This window comes from Leptinotarsa decemlineata, unplaced genomic scaffold (genome assembly GCF_025532065.1).
Source record: "Leptinotarsa decemlineata unplaced genomic scaffold, Ldec_3_MD MMD2_P_RNA_scaffold_2, whole genome shotgun sequence".
Lineage (NCBI taxonomy): Eukaryota > Metazoa > Arthropoda > Insecta > Coleoptera > Chrysomelidae > Leptinotarsa > Leptinotarsa decemlineata.
This window is the reverse complement of record NW_027412529.1, coordinates 1491012-1515949: the sequence shown is the minus strand read 5'-3', so window position 1 is coordinate 1515949 and position 24938 is coordinate 1491012. Positions and strand designations below refer to the sequence as shown.

The 24938-nt window shown below is 34.8% G+C and overlaps 1 protein-coding gene across 3 annotated transcripts in view; it reads left to right on the top strand.

Annotated features, from left to right (window-relative positions):
* The window catches only part of LOC111504643 (uncharacterized), a 57014-nt gene that overhangs the window by 20483 nt on the left and 11593 nt on the right, over window positions 1-24938 (top strand). The window contains exon 1 of one of the 3 annotated variants that reach the window (XM_023159308.2): window positions 23151-23258. The exons of 1 other annotated variant lie outside the window; for it this stretch is intronic. The gene's annotated coding sequence lies outside the window, so the exon portion shown is untranslated. Of the gene's footprint in view, window positions 1-23150; window positions 23345-24938 lie in introns of those variants that run through there. One more of the 3 variants, XM_023159307.2, reaches the window with a different exon arrangement.

Sequence of the window (24938 nt, the reverse complement as noted above, 5' to 3'; positions counted from 1 at the left end):
TAACATAATCCTCTGAAGACGCTACCAAGGTCGTCCGGTACTCCCCCAAGACCCCGTAGAAGCGGTACCGCCGGCGATTCGAAGATATGCTTGCACTGACCACGAAACAGTCGTCAATTCGTTTAAATGCCCCTCATATTCATTATGGTGTTTACGCAATTGTTTCGTGACATTCCTAAAATAGACTGTGACAGTCGAGCAGTGGTATTTCTCGCAAAAATTCCTTTTTATTAGCGTTTGTCCCAGATTCATTGCGAAGTGCGTTATGAAAAAGCAGTACTAGTGAACATCTAAAAGCTGACCAGGATAACGCTGATTGAAATATATTTTGGGAAGTTTCTTTGGGTGGTCCTCTAAATGTTTCAAGTGGTCGGCATCATGTGCCTGAATGAAAACTAAACTGCTAGAGAGAGACAACTGAACATTTTTATATACGAGCGTCACTCTTCAAGTAAACTACAGTTATGCAACACAACAAACCTTTTTTGAATATATTATCAGAGATTGAACTTAAAAACTTACTTGAATAGAAAGAGAAACAGTTTTCAAATTATTCAACACCAGTTCATTCGTCACAGAAACCAATAATTCAATAAACATACCAATGAGATAGTAAGCAAAGCTAGCAAGGGGTTAAATGTTTTGAAATGTTTCTATAAAACTTGGTAGGGGGCAAATCCTAAAATATTAAAAATGGCATTTAATGGACTTGTTAAATCTCATTTAGATTATGGGTATATATTTATTACACATAACTCACAAAAAAACTTTAACAAATTTAATAATATTCAAAATCAAGGTATGAGGATTATAACAAGATGCATGAAGTCAACTCCAATTAATGCCTTAATGGCTGAAACTGGGGAGATGAATTTAGATTATGGAAGAAAATGGTTAGCATGTAAGTTTATAACTAATAAAATAGATCAGGATTCCCATTTAATGTACTTGATTAGTACCTCAACACATATGATAGAAAAAAAATTAAATTATTGAAAAAATAAAAAAACACCATATCTAATTGACGCATACAGTGAAGTTAAAAATTTTGAAAAGTATATTCACAAAACCAAATAATTCCATGTTTCGATTTTGACGATTTTGAAGTATATCTAAGTGAACCAAAAATATTGGACTTCAAGATTAAAAAGCATGATCCAGCTAATAAATAGCTATTTGTATAACAATGGAGGAAAGTGTTACTTTTCCTCCCGAGAATGAAGTAATCATTCAAGGGAGGAAAACTCACTTTACCCCCATGTTATACATATGATTTTTCCGCCTCCCTCAAATTTTTAAATAATTTATTTATGAAACTACCAAAAAATAATTTATTTATGAAACTTACAAACAAAATTTATTAAAGAACTAAAACTGAGAAATAGGTACAGTATAACTCATAGGGACGGTATTTTCATACCTGCATCCTACAGATCATTGTTTAACAAACAAGCATTTACACAGAATTAAAGTAAAAGACAGTCCATACTATGAATGTGGGCAAGACGAAACGTTGGAACATATTTTTTTCGAATGTCCAATCAACATTATACCAAATGTCGATATGTATCGGACGTTTATTGAAAACGGAGTGGTTCCCCCCCTGAACTTCATAACATTTTTAAGAAATATAACAGCAAAAATATTTAAATTAATTGATAATTTTTTACCATATAATAAAATAGAACTAAAGAGGAAAAAAAAAGAAAAAAAATATAGATACAAAAAGAAAAGAAAATTGGTTGGAAAAAAAAACAGTATACAAGAATAAGGAAAATTAAAAATATATGTATATATATATACTATTTTCTATTATGTAGGATCCCATCTTTAACTTTTTACATCCTGGGTGCTTTCTATCTGAGGCAGCATTTCGGTTTGTGTTAATGCTTCACTGCTGCCCTGAAGCGAGAAGAGTCTAAACCTACTATTAATAACGGTCCAGCACACAGAAGAAATCAAAGAAAAGGAGATGGAAAAATAGAGACAATACATATCCAAGGAAAAAATATGGAGTACAATGTTGTGTAATACAAGACTTTTGTACTCCCCGGACAAAGTTTTTGTTACAGTCAACACTGTAATAAAAAGAGTACTGGTCATAATAGCGCCAAACCTGGAGGCTGAGACCAAAATTAAAAGAAGAAGAAGAAGAAGAATTCCTTTCCAACAACAGAAATCAGAGTGTTAAGGTTCTGTGCCTACTATTTCCAATGATGTCTAGTGTACTGAACCTTATAATTTCTTTTCGAAATCCTCTTTCGAAAAACCATCAAGGAAATGTAAGGCTGTTGTTTTACACAGACTCTTCTGATTCTTGAGATCCGGGATTTCGGCAGTATCTAGCAGTAGCCACCTCAGACCCATGTTTTAAAGTGCAGGGCAGCTAGACCCGTCTAAGACGATCCCCACATTGTGTCCAATTGATTCAGTTCATTCCTGGTTTATACATTCACTTGTTTTAATGATATTATATTTTTGTGCTCGTATGCTTTTTATGCATATACGTTTTTATGGTGATTTTGACGATTTATTTGTAGGACTACTGCAGTAGACTGCTCAGAAAAAAACTAGGTTTGTGAGAATAGAAGGAAACAAAAGTTTTAAACTACAATATAACCTATCTTACAAGGAAGGATGTTTATATTCTCGTTGGAAGATCGCTCCTGTTCAGTTTATTCCCAAAAAGGGCAAGAAAATAATTATAGACCAGTCGCTTCGTTATCAGTGATATTAAAAATCATGGAGAAAGAAAGTTTTAAACCACCATATCCTTAAATATTTGGAAAGCTTCAACATCTTGAGCACAAAAATTCAGACATCGTTTTTCTCTGTAATATTACAGACAATTTCACTTTCTATTTCAATAAGTTTGTTGGGGGTTTAAATGGACATCAATATGTCTTGGCACAATCATGTGCCAAGGTACCCTGAAGCTGCTAGATTACATCCACAAAAGAGCCATCCGCCTGATTGGGAACACATTCTGTAGTATCTTTAGTATCAGTATTGCACACGTGTGGAGCCGGGGCGGCTCGCTAGTAGAGTGATTTTTTAGGAGGTATAGGATTTGATTTTCAAAACAACACAAAAAATAAAAGAAAAATTGATAAAATCTTTATGGAATCGATAGAACCATCAATATAATTTAATGTATGAAGATGATTTCATGCAAATGTTGCCAGCGGCTCCGCTTTAGATGGCCCATGCGCAAGGTTTAATTTTGGCACACTCCCTTTAACATATCGACCGGTATTTCACGTATAAATGCTTCAATATTGGCTTTCAGAGCGTTAGTCGTTGCTGATTTATCCATGTAGACATGAGGCTTAACATGACCCCACAAGACCTGCACGTCGTCTTGATTTCAAACAGGTTGGAGCCTGGCTCCCTTACCCTTTGGACTGATGTTTGTCAGAAGGACAAACGGGTCATAACTGATGGTGAGTGGACCCCACAAAAAATAATCCAAAAGCGTTAAATCACACGATCTAGGCGGCCAATTAACGGGCCCCAAACGTGAGATAAACTGTTCACCGAAAGCGGCTCTTAATTGGACCATTGTTTTGCGTGCTGTGTGGCACCGTCTCGTTGGAACCACATGTCAGGCATGTCCAATTCTTCCATTTTGGGCAACAAAAAGTCGTCAATCGTCACACGGTAGCGCTCGCCATTCACAATAATAACGTTCCGGCCATTGTCGTCTTTGAAGAAGTGCGGCCCGATGATGCCACCGACCCATAATCCACACCAAACAGTGACTTTTTCGGGATGCATCGGTATCTCTTGCAATGCTTGTTACTGGCTTTCACTCCAAATGCGGCAATTTTGCTTGTCAACATATTCATTCAACCAGAAATGAGCCTTGTCGCTGAACACAATTTTTCGATAAAAATGTGGATCTTCCTCCAACTTTGCCAGCGTCCATTCATCAAATGTTAGACGTTGTGGGAGGTCGTGTGGCTCCAATTCTTGTACCAGCTGTATCTTATAAGGTTTCACACCCAAACCCTTCGCAAAATTTTCCACGTAGTGGAGTAACAGAGGCCCAATTGCTGAGAACGGCGGCGAATCGACATTTCACGGTCATCACGAACACTGGCGGATACAGCCGCAATAATTTCTTCGGTCATCACTCTACGTATGCGTGTTGGTGGTTTAATGTCCAATAATGTAAACTGGGTTCGAAATTTAGTCACAAGCTTCCGAATAGCTCCCTCAGTAGGCCGACGAAACTGCCCATAAATTGGAAGAAGTGCAGGATGCACTTTCTTCACCGAGCATGAATTTTGATAATAAAATTCAATAATTTGCAAGCATTGTTCATCCGCAAGTCGATTCATGGTTGAATTATAAACCAAACTGAACAAGTTTGACAATGACACAAGAAACGATTCACTCGTGATCTGTCAAAAACAGTGTTGCCAAAAAGATACCAGGAAAAAAATTACTCATTATAATATACTCGAGCATACCGACTTTTTATCGGCCCCGTATAATGTCAAGTTTTCAGTAAGGCATATCTCGTATCTCGCATCGTAATTATATCTATTCCATCTCGTTACGATCATCCGTGAACTATCCGCCGTTTCTGTTCGTCGAAAGATACTTCCTGTATATCCAATTGCGTCTTTATTCTGTTCACGGGGCACGTGCCTGTGTACCGTTCATGAAATGAAATTTGTTAGCCACATGTCGCGGTTCGAACCAACTCGTCATTTCGTCGTGACTAATTTTGAATTCATCCTCCGATCTAGAGGTGTCGAAGTTCATATCCCGCTCCCGTCTATTGTTTTTAATTAACAGACGTTTTGCACGCTCTGTCGTTTGGACAGATTCAGCGTTTCGCCGAAGAAATAGGGAAGGCGCTGATGTAAGGCTTATTTCGGGTAATGGTCCAGTCATCTCAGTCAAAATTAGATAAGCATCTTGGAATTCGAGATACTCACCTATATATATATATATATATATATATATATATATATATATATATATATATATATATATATATATATATATATATATATATATATATATATATAAAATAAATAGATAAGTACTTTTTGATCACTCCCACATTGATTTCCAATTCAAGAACCACCGGTAGACAGCTGTTTCAGCCTATTGGGCATCGTCAGTACCGGGCAGGCGGTCCTCGATTGAAGACAAAATGAGAAATAACCAAGAAAGTACTTGATAAAAATAGCTGCGTAAACGCAAGCGAAACATAAGTGGAACCACCTATTGGTGTGACACCCAAGTCAACTTGCCAAGTTTTTATGTCAGTGTTGGTGGTTTGACCAATCAACCGACAACTGCGGTAGCAGAAATTTGGGAAGCTAACCTGAAATGCCATCGGAAAACGAATCCACATGTTTTTAGAAATGATATGAAATCTAGAAAAGTTAATGCAGTCAAGCTGCATATATATATATATATATATATATATATATATATATATATATATATAAATATTGAATTTTACAAAAAGGATTTGAAACTTTATATCGTCTATTAATTATCTGCGAGCGCTTTCGACAGTTGGTAGTACTGTCATCTTCTAGGCACTCCTCAAACTGAACTTGTCATCCTGTCGTCTGCCTCTTTATATGGTCAGAGCGTCTTAACTCAGGTATTTCAGGTACTTTAGGTAAATTTGCCTGTATTTGTACTGCATCAGGTACTCTTCTTTGTGTTAGATCTGCTCTAGGAATGTGTATGGTTTTGTTTAATATATTGAGTGTGAGGTCTTGTTGTGTTTTGATTTGTACTTGTTCCTCGATAAGTGATTTGTTACTGTTAAATTTATGGATTTTCAAGTTTTCCCAAATGTCCATGCGGTTTCCCTTGTTGACTTGTTTTATGAGTTTTATGTTCTCTGGTGGGGGGAAATTATGTTTGTTTTGTATGGCGTGTGTTGCGAGTTTTGATTTATATACTATTGGATTTATGTATGCCTTTTTGTGGTCATTGTACCCTTGAATCAGTTTTTTCTTGGTTTGGCCGATATAGAATTTGTTGCAGTCCGAGCATTGTATACTGTATATCCCGTTTTGGTCTTTGTCTTCTTCTTTTTCATAGTTTTTTATTTTTTGTGTTATCTTCGTGTTCGGCTATTATGTGATGTTGATGTTCAGTGGTTTGAAGATGTTTGTTAGTTTTTTGGTTTGGTGTCCTACGTACGTAAATGCTGTCCATCGTTGTGTTGTTTTGTCTGTTGGGGTGGCTTGATCCTTGTTCTGTATTTTTTGTTTGATTTTGTTTTCTAGTTTATCTATTGTCTTTTGGGTGTATCCGTTTTCGTTCGGTATTTGGTATATGACATTCCGTTCTTTGTTTCGGGCTTCATTGCTGAGTGGTATCCTTAACATTCTATATATGAATGCGTTATAGGCAGCCATTTTGTATGATGGTGGATGGTTTGAACTTGCGGCTATGGTGGAGCTTGTTTGTGTAGGTTTCCTGTATATTGCCATTTGAAATTGTGTTTTGTTGTGGTTATATCCTATGGTTATGTCCAAGTAGTTAAGTTTCGAGTTGTGTTCTTCCTCAATGCTGAAACATAGTTTTTGATTTATTTCGTTAATTTCTTTTTTTATTTGTTCTATTCTTATTCCATTGTTTTGTGATATGTACAGTCCATCGTCAAAAAAAAATAAAAAAATATATATATATATATATATATATATATATATATATATATATATATATATATATATATATATGGATATATATATATGTATATATATATATATATATATATATATATATATATATATATATATATATATATATATATATATATATATATATACGACTAACGCCCCCTATACACCGTACAGAATTATTTAAAATATCTTTTTCATACCAGATCGCACGAGTGTACAACTCAATCTCTGATGAATTCAAAAGAGCATTGAAACGGAAATATTTGATCGAAATCTAATGTACACCCATTGTCAACAAGAATGGTGGTTCGTAACATCACTACCTTCTTTTTTTCTAACCGTTTATAATTATGTCTAATATACTATTGAGTCAATTATATATTTAGTACTTTCACTCAACAATTTGTAATTAGTTTTGAATATATTTCTCTGTTATTTTTTCCTCCGATTTTTACCGTTTTTTTTGCATTATATATGTGTATGTGTGTATATGTATACATATATGTGAATATGTATTGTGTATATATGTATATATAGTTTTTTTTTTGCCTAAGATGAAAAACAGAGGTTGCATCTTTTGATGCAACCAACTGATCTTCAGCCTTTCCCATTTCAGTAAATGTTCACATTTATTTATTGTATCATTCTGGGAATATTATTATTTTTTTTTCACCGTAGTGTGCACTGGTCAGGCCCTATCCCCCGAAGCCTCGATTCATTCGGGAGGGCGCTCCAGCATTATCAACCAATGACCACTCCCCACATCGTGGGGTAAGTGATCATTGGGTCCGGAATCATGTGCCCTGAGCAAGCGCAGTGAGCCAAGAATGACAGCCTTCTGCATCTGTGCGGCTAAGATTTCTGCCTGAGTGCGGCATTTCACCAAGGACTCCAATTATCAGAACAACCATCTTGACAGAGTGATCTGGATAGAATCTGCGGAGTTCGAAGAGAAAATCTCGATATTTTATTCGTTTTTCCTCCTCTTCTCTGACGTTATTCGTCTCGCCAGGAGCGAGAGCGATTATTATTATTATTGTAATTTAAGCGATAAACACCTGAAATGGGAAGTGAATAGGGGGGGTAGTTGCTGACCGGGGGGGGGGTGAAGTTTAGGGTATGATTTTCATATCAGAAATAGTCCCCCTAGAAATAAAAATTAACGTGTTCTTTGAAATTTTCGATTACATGGCCGTTCGTGACTTACAAATTTCTGTTGGAACGCCCTGTATACTTATTTTTATCATTACTATTAATAACTTCACTAGAATATGCAATGTACCTTATAATTGAATGAAAAAGACGAAATAATTTGTCCAAAAAATAAAACACGATCAAATCGTGAATATAATTGATCTCATCGTGACTGGTAAACAACGTCACAAAAATATTGCCGTGGGTAGATTCATAAACTCAATAACATCATTTTAAAGTATCGTCATGAAACTAATTCATTCATACGCCCAATGTGAGTTCCAATTCTCTTCCCAAATGGCAATGTAAACAAGTTTCACAAAAATGTATGTCAATGTTATTTATATCAATATCATTTGGACTTTTAACCAAAGAATATGGTTTCAAAACAATTGTGATGTTGTGGATATATATTATGACTATATTTTCGAGAGTTATACAACAAATTTAAAGAAATATTTATCTAGTATGTGTCAGCTCTGCATCATGTTGCAAGAGTTGACAAACAAAGTGATGTTTCCTAAACAGAATAAGTTTGAAGTAAACTCTTTATGGAAAGTTACTTTTTACCCCCCTTTTGCGTCACTTCTTCAATGAACTCCATTTTTGAAATACAAATGAATACTAATGGAAGTACCGAGCTTCATTAAATAGAGAACTCTAGACCAATAAAAAAAAACAACTTGATAAACCAAATTATCTAAATGAACAATTTATTCAGGCCAGTCTGAACTTGCCTACACTATAGGATAAAGGACTGACACCCATCATAAAACAACTACTCCCCTGGCTAGTAAGTCGCTTCCTATTATTCTTTCAGAAGAATTGATCAACTCAAGCCAATAAATCCAATTTTAGTCCAATTTTAATGAGTAAATATTCACATCCTCCCTCCTGTTAGAGTATTCAGTTGTTCTCTAGCTCCAATTTACATATCTTCGTTACTGGTCGCTTGAATTCCGAGGTGGACGTTTTAACATCAATTACCCGGATTCTCCCATCAGGTCCAGGATATATGCCGGTTAGTCTGCACAACTTCCAAAGATATTGTAACGAATCTGAAGCCGGCCCTGACCCGTACGCCAGCCGATTCATCGAATAAATACATGACTCACCGCGAAAGAATGCAGTCTGAAACCGCCGGGAAAATTCTTGGCGAGTACCGAACAGACTACAGAATTCTACGGATGGACCTCTACCGATATATAAGGCCGGCTCTCGTCCAGAGAGGGCAGCTGAATTCAGAAAGTCAATCGAGCGGTTAAACAAGGAATTCAAATAGTGGAAATAAATTAAGCGTTAGTTGCTAAGTTTTGAGTATAAATTAGTTTGTGGTAGTGAAATATCGTTAGAAATAAATTTGTTTAAGACAGTTAATTCCTTAATATGTCACAATATCTATAGGGGCTTGATCATCAACCAATATGACGATGTCATTTAATGCTATTGATTTATTATCATTTCTCTATGTACTTCGCCTTGATAAGGTAGGTAGGTACTCTTTGGTCTAGCGATTCCAAAAAGAATCTGATAATATTTTTCCTGCCAAATGGAAAATTTCGCATACCGCACCAATCTACAAGAGCGGCGACAGACACAATGTAAAGGCCGATCAGTAAATTATGTGTATTTGGCAAACTTTTTGAAAAAATAATATATAATAACATCCTTGATACGGTCAAGGGCATCATAATCAGTGAACAGCATGGTTTCTTCCCCCATAAGTCGATAGAAAGTAATTTAATAGGATTCGCCGATTTCACAACACAACAAAGTTTTTGTTTCGGGGTTGAAATTAGATGATTTTAATGTATTTCCACGTGTTAAAACCGAAAGTGACCATAAAAATTATATATTAGCTCTTGTTTTCAAGATATAGTATCATTATATTATATATATGTATATTGAGTTTTCAACAAATGAAATATTTCATCACCAACAGTTGGTACACATGTTTGTTTACATAACACCCCTCTCATCAGCTGTTCTTAAGTAGTAAACATAACCTATGTGAGTTTGTCAATTGTACGCACGTGGTTGCTATTGAAATTATCGTGTGAAGTTGATTTTTAAATTAATTTAAGTGCTGATCTGAAATGCTTCGAAAGTGTGTGAATTCTGTCGATAGCTTTTGCTATATATGTGGTGAAATAACATTTAAGGCTCAGAAACGTAAAATGACACCTATCGTTAAGACAGCCTATGAACATTATTTTGGTGTGAAAGTTGGGGACCAAGATAAATCATGGGCTCCTCATATATGTTGTAATTCTTGTTCCGTCATATTGCGAGAGTGGCTGAAAAATAAAAACCGGGCAATGGCTTTTGCAGTACCTATGGTTTGGCGTGAGCCTACCAATCATACAGACGACTGTTATTTCTGCTTAACTCCTCCCATTAAGCAAGGTTTATCTATGAAGAAAAGAGGAACGGTTAAATACCCTAATCTCCCATCTGCTCTTCGGCCTGTACCACACTCAGACAATTTGCCAGTCCCTTCTCCACCCCAAAACTATGAAATTTTAGAGGAAGGTGATGAAGACTGTTTAGAAGGAGCAACCCATCCTTCTACATCCTATGACCCTGATTTTGAGGTAAGCGATAGGTCTAGTGATCCGCACAGAATTGGTCAAGCAGAGTTGAGTGACCTTATAAGAGATCTTCGCTTGTCTAAGGAAAAGGCTGAGCTGTTAGGGTCAAGACTACAACAGTGGAATCTTCTAAAACATGATGTGAAAATATCTCAGTACAGACAGCGTCAAAAAGATTTGCTTCCTTTTTTTGAGAAAAAAGAAAACCTCGTAGTTTGTTCTGATGTTAATGGTTTGATGGACTGCTTGAATTAGGATCACACTCCATCTGAATGGAGACTGTTTATAGACTCTTCAAAACTAAGCTTAAAAGCTGTACTTCTGCATAATGGAAATCAGCTACCCTCTATTCCTATAGGTCATGCAGTTCACATGAAGGAAACGTATATAAATATGAAAACACTTCTCCAATCAATCAAATATGAACAACACAAGTGGCACATCTGTGGTGATCTGAAAGTCATTGCTATACTCCTAGGAATGCAATTAGGGTTCACCAAGTACTGTTGTTTTTTGTGTCTGTGGGACAGTCGGGATAGAAAATCTAACTATAAAAAAATGAACTGGCCTACACGAGACCTAAACCCTAATGAGAAAAATGTAGTTTACGAGCCTCTTGTAGATCCTAAGGATGTTCTCCTTTCCCCATTACATATTAACTTGGGACTAATGAAAAACTTTGTGAAGGCCATGGACCAGGAAGGACAAGCTTTTAAGTACCTGGAAAACTTAAGTTTCCCAGGTTGAGTGATGCTAAAGTCAAGGAAGGCATCTTTATTGGGCCTCAAATCCGTGAAATCGTAAATGATCCTGCTTTTGACATGATTTTAACAGGAAATGAAAAAAGAGCCTGGGAAGCCTTTAAGGGGGTTGTACATGGGTTTTTAGGTAACAAAAGAGATGATAACTTCACAGCATTGGTTAAAGAGCTTCTTCAAGCTTACCACCAACTTGGATGCAACATGTCCTTAAAAATTCATTTTCACTCTCATCTTAATTTCTTCCCACAAAACTGTGGAGCTGTGAGTGACGAACATGGAGAAAGATTCCATCAAGACATTGCCTTAATGGAACAGAGATATCAGGGCCGTTGGAATGAAGCAATGCTTGCAGACTACTGCTGGTCTGTATGTAGGGATGCTCCAGAAGTGTTTTATAAAAGACAAGCTAAACGACAGCGATCTTAGAATGAATCGGATGGACTTAATTGAAATTTGGTGGTACAAACTTCTTTTGTTTGTCAAAACACTAAGAATAATGTTTTTTTTATTAATTTTGTACTCAAAATATTCTAAAAGAAACATAACAATAATGTTTTATGTACTTTCAATTTTCACGTATAGTATAACTACTCTTTAAGATTAAGTACTGTGTATGTCAAAAACCAGAGCTAATAAAAATTTTTCATTGTTATTTTCGTTTTTATCACCCCAAAATTAGTAGAAATGGACTAATTTAGTGTAGGAAACATTCAAAAAATATTTTTTTGTTGTGTTGTGTTTTTTGTTAAACTCGATGGATAAACAGGTTCACGTCGATGGTGTATACTCCGACTTCAGTAAGGCCTTTGATAAGATTAGTCACAAAACTTCATTAAAGAGACTTGCTGAAGTTGGTGTGAATGACTTTTTATTGAGATGGATATGATCCTATGTGAATAACAGGTCACAAATGGTGGCCATAAATGGATTTACGTCACTCCCCTTCACGATATCCGCCAAAGTTCCTCAAGACAGCCATTTGGGTCCTTTATTCTTCATTATATACATCAACGAAATCTCTAGTTGCTTTAATAAGTGTAAATTTTTACTGTATGCCGATGACTTGAAAATCTATCATACAGTAAAGAATTCATATGACAGCGGAGAAATTCAGGAGGATTTGAAGCGGCTCAAAAAATTCTGTGATGATAATGATTTGTTTCTCAATCCAAAAAAATTGCGTGTCAATCTCATTCTCCAGAAACAAAAATATAATCAGAAATAATTATTACTTTGAAAATCACGAACTGAAATCAGTTTCAGAAGTTAAAGACTTGGGAATAATTATGGTCTCGAAGTTGTCATTTAATTCACATATAGAAAAAACCGTCAATAAATGTAATAGTATTATTGGATTCCTCAAAAGGAACTGTCAAAACTTCAGAACGGCAAAACCTCTACTCAATTTATATTATGCATATGTACATAGTAGGCTCTGCTTTGCATCGGTTGTTTGGACTCTTCAGTACCACATAAACATAGATCGTATTGACAGAGTCCAAAACAAATTTCTTCGCTACAATAGTCACAAATTAAATTTTCCAATTACGAATAGCGATTACAGTCCCATTATGCGCCAATACAATATTATGCTCATGAAGGATAGAAGAACTGTTACGGATATTATCATGATTTTCAAGTTGATGAAAGGGTTAGTCCACTACCCAGAGATTTATTCCAAAATCGAGTTCAATGTTCAGGTAGAACGTTGAGGCAAATGCTGCTCAAAATTCACCACTTTATAGAATGCTCAAAACCTTTGACGAAATTTGCAATGATATTCAATATTTTGAAATCTCTTTAGACTGTTTCAAACGCAGGATGAAAAAAAATTCATTGATAAGTTGTGATCATTTCTGTAGTCTCTGTCACTCTTATAAGAATTATGTTATTCTTCGATTGTCCAATTTAATTTACAAAAAAATAAAGTTTACATTCTTTTTTCTCAAAGCCCACTTGAACTAAAATTATAAACTGGGTTCTCTATTGAATTTGTTAATCTGTTCGTAACCCCTATATTGGTAAATAAATAAATAAATAAATATGCGGGATATTTTACATTCTCTCCTCAGATTGTCTGCACTTGGATTCAATGGTACAAAGTCACCACCACCACTGGAAGAACCAATCAAGAAGAAGTGCAGAGTAAGTAACTCTGCATCAGTAGGGACAAGAGTTTATACAGGGCTTTTCATGATGAGCGTTAATTAGTCGTTTCTGACAAACTATTCAACGGATCAACCTGAAATGTTCACAGTATGCATAAGTCAATATGACCTACACGCCTAAAATATTTCAGACGAAGCGGCGTTGTCGCTTCTACTATAAAGTAGCGGCTTCTTTGATTTTTCAAATGGAACACCCCGTATATAATATCATATTATGATTCATTATCACTTTGTCAATAAATTCATACCATTTCCCTATACCTATCTATTACCGTTTAGAAGATATAAATTAATTTCGATATTTTTTTTACCAAACATGAACTTTTACAAATGCTGATAATCTTGAACTCTCTTGCACTAAAACGATCAAATTTGAAATGGAGTGGAGTGATACTATGAGGATCTTCACTCCGAGTCATATTTTCATTTGCCTCATACAGGGTCTACAAAAAATGCAGATACTTTGATCTCATGAAAAAATGAGTGGAACTCGATTTTTTCAAATGGAACATCCTGTATATTTCAACATTTTTGAGCTCTACATCCAATTTTAGATTAACTTTGTTCAGATAATACTATTTCTATTTTGAACCGTTTTCGAGATAAACTGTTTCAAACGGAAATTGACATGGTTTCCTTGTTCATCACTCATTTTTGTAAAACAGATTTCATTTGATGTTTCTCAATTAGTGACAGATAATACAATGAAAAGATAATTATTGAAATACTCATCAACCATAGAATGAAACTTCTCTTCAAACAATAGTTTTATTAACGCTGAAACACGAACTGAAAATAATAAACCCATAAATTAATGAGTTAATTTAATCGTCAGTGTATTTCAGAATATGTTCAAACACATCTCCGCCTCTACTTAAACAAACATGTAATCTCTTCAAAAGATTGTCATGTGTAGCGCTTCTGATCAAGTCTGGAGTCAAACTATTGAAAGCAGTTGTAACTCTCAATTTCATATCTTCCATTGTTGTTATTGGAGTAAAGTAAACCATATTTTTAATGATACCCCACACGAAATAATCTAATGGATTGCCATCTGGTGTTCTAGGAGGCCAACGAAAAGGTCCATTATTACCAATCCATCTGTCTTCGAAGATTTCGGTTAAAGCTTCGCTGACTGAAAGAGAATTATGGGGTGGAGCACCATCTATCTGGTACCATACACGTTCTCTTCCTGGTCTATTATTTAAAATCATTTGAATTCCATTCCTCAGTAAATCTTCATATTTTGATGCATTCAAATTATCATCATAAAACTCGATATAAAAAATTGACTCATTCTTTATGGCACAAAATACATTGAATTGCCATCTTTCTTGAAAACCCCTTTGGCGGACAACATGGGGATTTTCTGGCGCCCAATAATGACTGTTGTGTCTATTGAAAACTCCATTTTTTGTGAACTTGGCCTCATCTGTCCATATGATATTGTCAAGGAAATGTTCATCCTCTTGAGTCTTGACAAGTAACCATTCAAAGAATTCCACTCTACGAGGTAAATCAATCTCTTTCAAATGTTGGACACAGTAGAACTATAGGGATGCCATTTATACTTATTAAGAATTCGACAAATTGTCACGTAGGGTATACCTATCTCCCTTTCAGCCTCGTGCAGAGAAGCATTTGGAAATGCATGAAAGTATCCCAAAACTGTTATACCATTGTCATCATCATCCACTTCAGTCTTCTTACGAATGATTTTTGGACGGAAGGTTCCATTCAACCTACAGTTTTTTAGTAGTCGATTTATCACATTATTATTCGGCTTCGGAAGTTGTGAATATCTTTCATGAAATACTCGGCATGTTCTACTTGCAATTCTGTTGCACTCACCATAAATTATTAATAAATTCAAGAAATCTTCATTACTGTAACCTAATCTTGACATTATTCTATTATAATGGGTAGCTATCACAATCAGTCAAAACCACCAACGAAAGTCTGACGTTAAATAATTGGTTTATTTATTTTTCCAAAGCACACTATCAAAAAATATTAATGTGTACTGTTGTATGTTAGCGACCAATACCTCAATGTATACAAATTGTAACTTTTTCTAAGGTAGGTACATACCAATTTCGAATTGACTGATCTGAGTCAGTTAAAAAACTGGATCAAAAAGAAATATTACTAAGTATAAAAAAAAATGTTGAATATCCAAAATAAGTGATGAATTCAAAAAAACGAGCAAGAAAACCACGTCAGTTTCCGTTTGAAACAGTTTATCTCGAAAACGGTTTAAAATAGAAATAATATTATCTGAACAAAGTTAATCTAAAATTGGATGTAGAGCTCAAAAATGTTGAAATATACAAGGTGTTCCATTTGAAAAAATTGAGTTCCACTCATTTTTTCATGAGATCAAAGTATCTGCATTTTTGGAAGACCCTGTATGAGGCAAATGAAAATATGACTCGGAGTGAAGATCATCATAGTATCACTCCACTCCATTTTAAATTTGATCGTTTTGGTGCAAGAGAGTTCAAGATTATCAGCATTTATAAAAAGTTCATGTTTGGTAAAAAAAATATCGAAATTTATTTATATCTTCTAAACGGTAATAGATAGGTATAAGGAAATTGTATATGAATTTGTTGACAAAGTGATAATGAATCATAATATAATATTATATACGGGATGTTCCATTTGAAAAATCAAAGAAGCCGCTACTTTATAGTTGAAGCGGCAACGCCACTTCGTCGCATACTGTGAAATTTTCAGGTTGATCCGTTAAATAGTTTGTCAGAAAAGGCTAATTAACGTTCATCATGAAAAGCCCTGTATTGCCAATAATATTTTTATTGGCATGTCTGAATGAGATGTTCTTTCGTAACAATATTCTCAAAGAGGCCTTCTGAAAATAAACTTTTCCTTCAATAGAAGATTTTGAGTATTTCCCTCAATGAGAAGAGAGGTCACTGATTCGACGCCATAATAATATTGATAAAGATTTCCATAACAGAACAAAATTCCATCATTTTATCAGGCGTGTCGGTAAAAATCCATACATAGAAACTGTTGTTGGGTAATAAAATAGTCGCTGTTAATTGTCTCTTGGCTGAGTCGCGATCAAGGCTCCTAAAAATCAAAGACGATTGCGTTCTTATCGTCAAGAGATTATTAAACAGGACAATTACTAGGATAATTGATAGTTGTCGGAAGCAAGTGACAGAGTCGCGGGGATTTACTGGTAATCATTACATTTTATGGTCATTTGATATCTATCAAGATGACACGATGTCTGTTTCAGTTATTTTTATTATACAAGGTTCATAGTTCGTTTTTTCGAATACACAAATTGCATGTGTAATCTTTCATTGTTCCAACTATAAGCTTGATGACGAAAAATGGAGCGTTGGTGTAAAACAGGAACTACAATATTGAAAAACATTTTTTCAAGCAAATACGACATTTTTAATCCCCGAGAATAAAAAGATAACATTCATTCAAAATGCCCATCTCAAATATTTTATTCAGCTCAACCTTATTAGTCGAGAAAAAGTGACATAATAAAACAATTGTCTTCTAAATCAGTAAATCCTTCTGAAAAATTGATAGTTGCATTGTTGTGAGAGAACAAGGCGTATTTTATTGTACCAGCCTTTTTAGAATTGAATGATGTAGGTGTGTGTTAATCCTGGCTAACTATGTTACCACATAGTTTTGTGATTTGTCTGATGCTCTGTCTAAGGGTTTACAAGTTGACTCTGTGTACACTGATTTCTCCAAAGCTTCCAACAATGTTAATCATGAGCTATTGATCCATAAACTCTGTTTATATGTTGTTGATGGACAAATATTGCAGTGAGTTAATCATTACTATTCTCATACCATCGCAGTTACATCGGGTGTTCCACAAGGTTCACATTTGGGACCACTGTTGTTTAACCTTTTTATCAACGATCTAATCAGCTGTTTCCATAAAAGCGAAGCTTTGCTATTTGCCGACGATTCAAAATGTTTTAAAATAATCAAAAGCGACTAGAGGTTACCCATAGCCCATAGTTTGAGGTGTTGAAATAACGGTTTGATGAATTTCATCAGTACGAACTTTCATTATCTAATATTATATAAAATATATAATATATAACATTAGACAATGGAAATCCTAACTAATGAAATTCATTCAGTTTTTAATTAGTCTGGTATTTTGATGAATATGGTGTGAACAGAGAGCTGGTTGCTTTTTTATTTACCAAAATCATTAGACTATCCCTTTTTGAACGCGAATCATATTCAGTTTTATTTTGTCCAAATACAGTGTGGCCCATTTTTAATGGAAACACCCCCCTAAAATTTGAAGTTGTAAATCGATTTTAATAATTTTTTTTAAATGTCAAGTACTAAAAGGTCAACTTTGGGACAAAATTTGAAATGTTTATTAAAGTTTCAGGGCAAACTACGATATTTTTTATTAGTCGAAAATCGGGATTTTTTATTAGTGATTTTTTTATTGAAAAAATCACTACGCCACTGGATTCAGAGTGCCTCTAAATAGGTGTGACCAAAATTTCATGAAAAAATACTCATTATTAACAAAGTTATGACAACTCAAAAATTCCAAAACTCACACAGCTAACAGTCACAATATATCATTTTTTTTATGATTTCAACAATAAAGTGCCGCCAGATGAAAGAAAAACAAATAGCGTAAATATTTTTAATGAATATAATGGAATTACATTCACACAATTCAACTAAAAATGAAGCAAAAATTTTAAAAAAATGTAACTAATAACTAATTATTGAAATGTTTCGATTTAATGTAACAATTAATTCTAACTCATATTCTAGTAGCCTCTTCTAATCCACCACGTATTTCGATACATGTGTCGTAGCGCTTACGAATGTTTCTGATTACGTTCCTTTGTTCTTGAGAGCTAATATCCGCACATACCTGTCGAATTCTTGCACGAAGTTCATTTCTATCTCTTGACCGGTTTTTATAAACCTTTTGCGTGAGAAGTCCTCAGAGAAAAAACTCCAAAACTGTGAGGTCTGGAGATCTGGGTGACCACTCTATAAACGGACTACCACGGCCTATCCATCGGTTTAGAAAATGTTCGTTAAGCCATTGCCTTACAGCTCTGGCATAATGAACTGAACACCCATCTAACATGACAATTAAATTTGATCGTTCATTGATTGGCAGCTCGTGAATAGCATCCCAAAACTCTGTGTTTAAAAATTATAGAAACCTCTACGCATTGTTTTCCTCAAAAAAGAAAGGACCAATAATTCGTTCGTTCAATATCCCACACCAGACGTTGATTTTTTGGGAATACTGGCTTTTATAGTTTATTACCCAGTTAGGATTATCCGCTGCCCAATAGCGACAATTCTGTGAAGACACTCCTCCATTTGTAGTGAAAGTGGCTTCGTCGGTATATGCAATATTTTTTAGGAAATTTCTATTGTTTAAATATTCCCCTTGGGCCCATAAACAATATTCCAGGCGTCTTGCTTCGTCGCCTTCTTGAAGTGTGTGTAAAAATTTTGGCTCGAAAGGTTTAATATTCTTCGCCTTGAGACATCTCCGAATAGTTTCTCGTGGAATATTCAAATCTAAAGTGGCATTCCTTATACTGGCATTAGGATTATTTCCGAAATAACCTAAAATGATTTGATCATTCCTGTCATTCCTGTTTTGTCTTTGTACAGGATTACTTTTCAACATCATTTTTGATACTGCACCAGTTCCATTGAATATTTTATTTATTTTATTTACCGTACCGCAGCTAATACGAGGACGATCTGGATGTCTCTCATTAAATACTCTACAAACCTCTCTAGCACTTCTAACGTCATCTCCCGAAAGGCGTACAATTTCAATTTTCTCTCTTACGCTCAATCTTGCAGCCATGACACAAAATAATTCGAAGAACTGTAAGGTGAATATTGTTGACAATAGTACACTTAAATCTCTCACAAGTGTCAAACTGTAATATCATTTCCATGGCAAATAAGATTTAAATTGAAATATTAGGTCTTAGTTTCAGTTAATTTACGTGAAAACTTGAATGTAATTCCGTTATTTTCACTAAAAATATTTACGCTATTTGTTTTTTTTTTCATCTGGCGGCACTTTATTGTTGTCACTGTTAGCTGTGTGAGTTTTCGAATTTTTGAGTTGTCATAACTTTGTTAATAATGAATATTTTTTCATTAAATTTCGGTCACACCTGTTTAGAGGTACTCTGAATCCAGTGGCGTAGTGATTTTTTCAATAAAAAAATCGCTAATAAAAAATCCCGATTTTCGACTAAGAAAAAATATCGTAGTATGCCCTGAAACTTTAACAAACATTTCAAATTTTGTCCCAAGGTAGACCTTTTAGTACTTGTCATTTCAAAAAAAAAATTATTAAAATCGGTTTACAACTTCAAATTTTAGGAGGGTGTTTCCATTAAAAATGGGTCACACTGTATAACTGGGTCAGCAGAACTAAAATAGCATTATTGTCTGAGTCTCTATAAAATGCGGGACACGGGATTCTTAAAATCATGACAATTACCCAATCAAGAGATCTAAAATGCTCGGTAGGTTTTGTTTGAAATGCAGAAATTGGTTGTTGGAAAGTTTCCGCTAAGAAAAAATAGGGCGACGTATATTTGATAGTGGAGTGTTACAACCGCGTTTCTTTATAAAAACCAAATATTTTGGAGCTGAGAGAAGGTTTCGGATTGAGTGTTTCCGTGAAGCAGAGACCACATGACATACAAATAGTAATCAAACCATCAACGCATCAAACCACAATGCAAGTTTCGAAGAAAGAATGATATATACTGTCTCTTTAAACAGAGCGAAAACTGTAATTTCGCGAAAATTTTTTTGACAAAATATCACTGATATAATATCTATTTTGAAAGAGATTACATGTTCTGTTTTGACTGCAATAAAATATAAATAGTAATAGTAAACTGTTCAAAAAATAAGGTGAATGTTCAAATTTCGCGGGCTACATACATTAGATTGGCGATTTTTTTACGTTGGTATAGTCAAAGTAACCGATATAGTAATCTTAAAGCTATCAGCGAACTCAAAGGCCAAAAAAACCAATACAAAGATTTAATGCCGCTACGAATTTGTTACGTGTGATATGGGCGGTAAATTAGGAAATTTCTCATGAAATAGGCGAGCTACTTTCTGTTGTGTTCGGGTTTTATCTCCGTAACCAATTATTTGTAAAACTGTTATTTTATGCGTTTCCTTCAATCTAACCATTTGTCAGACTTGAAGTTAACGAACTTTAAGCTTAAATTAAAATGTTGTAACATATAAATCAAATTGACAAGGCGTTTTAAACTAACGTTGCTACGAAAATTATCTATGGCAGAAACGCTAGTGATGCTGAAGACGTTCGTATAAAAAAAATGAAACCACAATTGATACTCACGAGACACAATTCGAAGTGATTTCGACCATTGAAAAGCTATAAAGCTACCGGCACTTTTCGTGTCAATTCGGTAATTTGATTTTCTTCTACGCCGCTGTCAACTGGGAGATGATTAAGTTTCTACGTAAAGACGGTCAAGGCTGATTTTTTCTCGAGACCGCAACTGGACGGGTGGCGCCAATGTCTCACAATTTTTTCGAAGACAATGCCGCGTCCGATACGACCTTGGCCTACAAGTGTCTGCAACTTTTCTTCGTATAGCACGATCAAATTAGATCATCACATAAACTTGGGAATTCGTCCTATCATAATACCTGTGCCTAACACATAGATGGCGCTAATCTCATTGCATTCACCACTTCGGTGCCAGAAATCAATATGTTAAAGTCAAGAATCTCATATCTGAGGAGATTTACGTCAGGAGTGCCACAAGGAAGCCTCTTAGTCCCCTTCTTGTTCAATATATTCATCAATGATACTGAAGGGATAATCAAACATTCAAAATTTCTGCTGTTTGCAGGTGATCTTAAAATATTTAGCTCTGTCAAGAACAAGCAACAATGTGAGAACGTTCAAAGGTACCTCACCTCAATGGGGAACGTTCCTCCTGACGAAAATCAAGTAGTTTTCATGAAAGAGCTCTAAACAACGCATTTTAAACTTATCATTTCAACCTTTTTCTTTAAAAAATCATTTAAATACTTAAAGAAGAGGAATGAAATAATGCATTCAACATTTAAAGGGATTCGTTTCTATTGCACCAATTGGCAACATCGGTTATAACTAATAAAGGACAATGCATCTGTTACCTGTATGAGACAAACGAAGATGACATATTTCAGAGGTGTGCTGTTCTGTTTACTTATGTTCCGAGATCCGAGACATTCTGTGACATATGACATTTTGTGCACCTAACCTATCTTCTTCTATATAAATAAATAACAAAACAACTGTTGTTTATGTGGGCTTGTAAACTTGCATTTGCTGTAATAACCCAAATTGAGAAACATTCCCCATTGTCAAATGGTGCTCCAAAAACTACATGAAGCTGAATGTAAATAAATGCAATGCTATGTCATTATATCGATAACGTGGAATAGTGAATTTGGTTATAATATTGATGGCAAACTTCTCACTAGGGGAAACACTATTTTTTTTGACAACAAGGTTGATTTCCATCTCCACTATGATCAGGTTGTGAATAAGGCGACGAAAAGGCTGGCCTTTGTGTGCAGGACCACAGGAGAATCCATTAATGTTTATTCCATCGGAACCCTGTATTATTCTTTGGTTAAATCAATATTGGAGTATTGCTTATGTGTGTGGTCGTCAACATATGAAATCCATATAAACAAATTGGAAACAACACAGAACAAATTTCTAAGATATCTTGCTTATAAATTGAAAATACCTTTAACAGAAAACAGAAGTTCGCACTATAACAGAAATAGTGAAACTGAGTACGTGTAGAGTTTATACAGACATCAGATTTCTACATTAGACTTTGAACTATCACGTTGATGTTCCATAGCACTTGTCCATAATTGGTCCACATATTCCAGCCAGAGTAACTCGAAACAATCAGCCGTTTGCAAATGATTTTCATAGATGCAATTATGGAAAACAGTCACCATTATCCAGTAGTTCAAGAGTTCAAAATCTGAATTTTCTCGAATTCCGACTTTGAATTCGAAATTTTGTGTTTTTTCAAAAGTATTTGTCTTCGTACAATTCACTTAAGATTAATTGAAAAACCAACACAAAAAACTGCATTCAATTCTTTTGGCCACATAGAATATTTCAACCATTTGTAAAATGATGTTAAGCCTCTCAATTTGATTGATTTGATCAGAGAAGAATGCCATTGGGAATTGTCGACATAAAAAAGATAATGATTCTTTCGAATCTGTTTATCAGAACATAATAACATTGTATATGCCCCACATAAAAATTTTCATAATTGTGTTGATCAAAATTGACATTATTTCTTCATTTGTGAAGCAATTTTATTCTCCTCTGAAGGAGTTAATTTGAATTTCAATTGGAAAAATATCGTATTCGAATTATTATTATTTTGTCTCACATAAACTACAGCACTCTTCAACATCAATAAATACTTTTGATATTATCTACTTTGATCAACACTTCCTTATTGACAGAATACCGTCTATGATTTCACTCCTTATTAATTCAAATCAGATTATTTAGTCGATGTAGATAGTTTCATTTTCTTATTCGATTATTTTCCGTTCGATTGTCTCAAGTCTCAGACGTTAGTGCCAATCCCAAAATAACTCCTTGTTTATCAACGCTGTTTTCGCAAAGGTGGCGCTATCCACCGAACACCTCCGATATTTGTTTTGTGCGCGACTCAGTTTCCGTTGTTCCGTGAAAAAAGCCCGACTGCCTCCGGACGAAGATGTAATCGTATTTCCGGCTGAAGTAGAATATATTCTTCCCAGGTGATAAACTATTCGAGATATCTGTCAAGAATAATTGGTTGTGTCCGTTACTGTCTGTTGGTGTTTTGTGTTTTCAAATGTTTTAGGTAATTTCGTGTTTGAAGTTATATGTATAATTTTGTGGACAGCTAGAATGATTTAAAGTAATTTCTAGTAGTTTGAGTGTAATAGTCAACTGTTTTATCATGACCATAAAACTAATCATTCTATCAGTATTAGTAGTATAATTCATATAATTTGCACCAGAAAAACGTACTTGTACAAAAATAGTGTACTATAGAATGTTTAAACTCAAAATCATATTCACTTGGTCACACCGTCAGCGGACATGGAAATCCTTCTAGATCTACCTCCTCTTCACATTTTTCTAGAGAGAGAGGCTAGATGGACTGTATACATACTTGTGCACATTGCCAATTGAACAAATCAATTAAATGCAGAGTGCAACAGACTGTTGGCTGACACTGGAAGTCACAGCATTCTGGAATTGACATCTGACTTTATGCCTCCAACTGTCAATTACGAACTGCCTTATAAAGTATTATTCCCAAGTGGAGAGGACTGGATCCTCCGGGAGAAGGAAATATTAAGAGCAGATAGTTGTTGGTTCACAGATGAATCAAAAACACCTTCTTGTTCTGGTGCAGGTGTTTTTAGTCGCAGACCCAGGACAGAGATATCTACCTGCTTAGGAACGTATACGACTGTATTTCAAGCGGAATACGCTATTGAACTGTGTGCGGAGAGATTGGATAAATCCAAGCTGGGTTTATATGCTGAGATACAACATTCCAAAAAGATTTTCATCCGAATTATCTCGGCTAATAATAAAAATATCTGGAACAGTTCGATGCGAATGGGAATACGAAAAAAGATGCGGGATTCATCCTGAATGGAAGACACTCAACTACACATATTATCCAAAGGTATTATTAGAAATTCATCGGTGGTATTTGGACAAAAATTAAAAACTCCAATATGGGAATATCGATAACTACAACTACAAAGTTTTTTACATAAAAATGACGTCACATCTGCCATTCTGTGAATCGTGGTAAACTTGGCGCTCGGCGATGTTTTGATATCCTCGCTTTGTTCGTTTTACTTGGCAAGTATGCACGTAGCCGTGAATCATTCTGTTTTTTGCGACACTTTCTCTCGGTGTCAGGAGGTTGTGAATTTGTGACGTCATCGGTGATTCAATACTGGCGACATACGTCTCTGCAATATACTAAAGTTCGTATTAGTTGATTTTACCTGGGCGTGATTCCAGCAATGTTAATCTCACTTCGATTTTTTGCCTTTGAAAATCATTCAACCTAGAAAAAATATCTCGTAGGGCCTTCCGTGCATCAGATGTTTACTGCATATGATAAAGTAAATTTAAAACTCGTTGCATCCTTTTTATTCGTGTTTGCATTGAATGCCCTCGTTTTTAATTAAAAAATATGAGTGCTCTTTGTGAATTATAACAAACGAAATAGCCTCAGTAATCCATGGAAACGGAAAAATGAAAAAAAAAAAAATATATATATATATATATATATATATATATATATATATATATATATATATATATATATATATATATTGATTGATGCAACTAATTTTCCTTGACTGGTGCCTCAGCTATACTTGTTTCCTTATAACAGTCAGTTAGTTTGGCGCAGTCAATGTAAT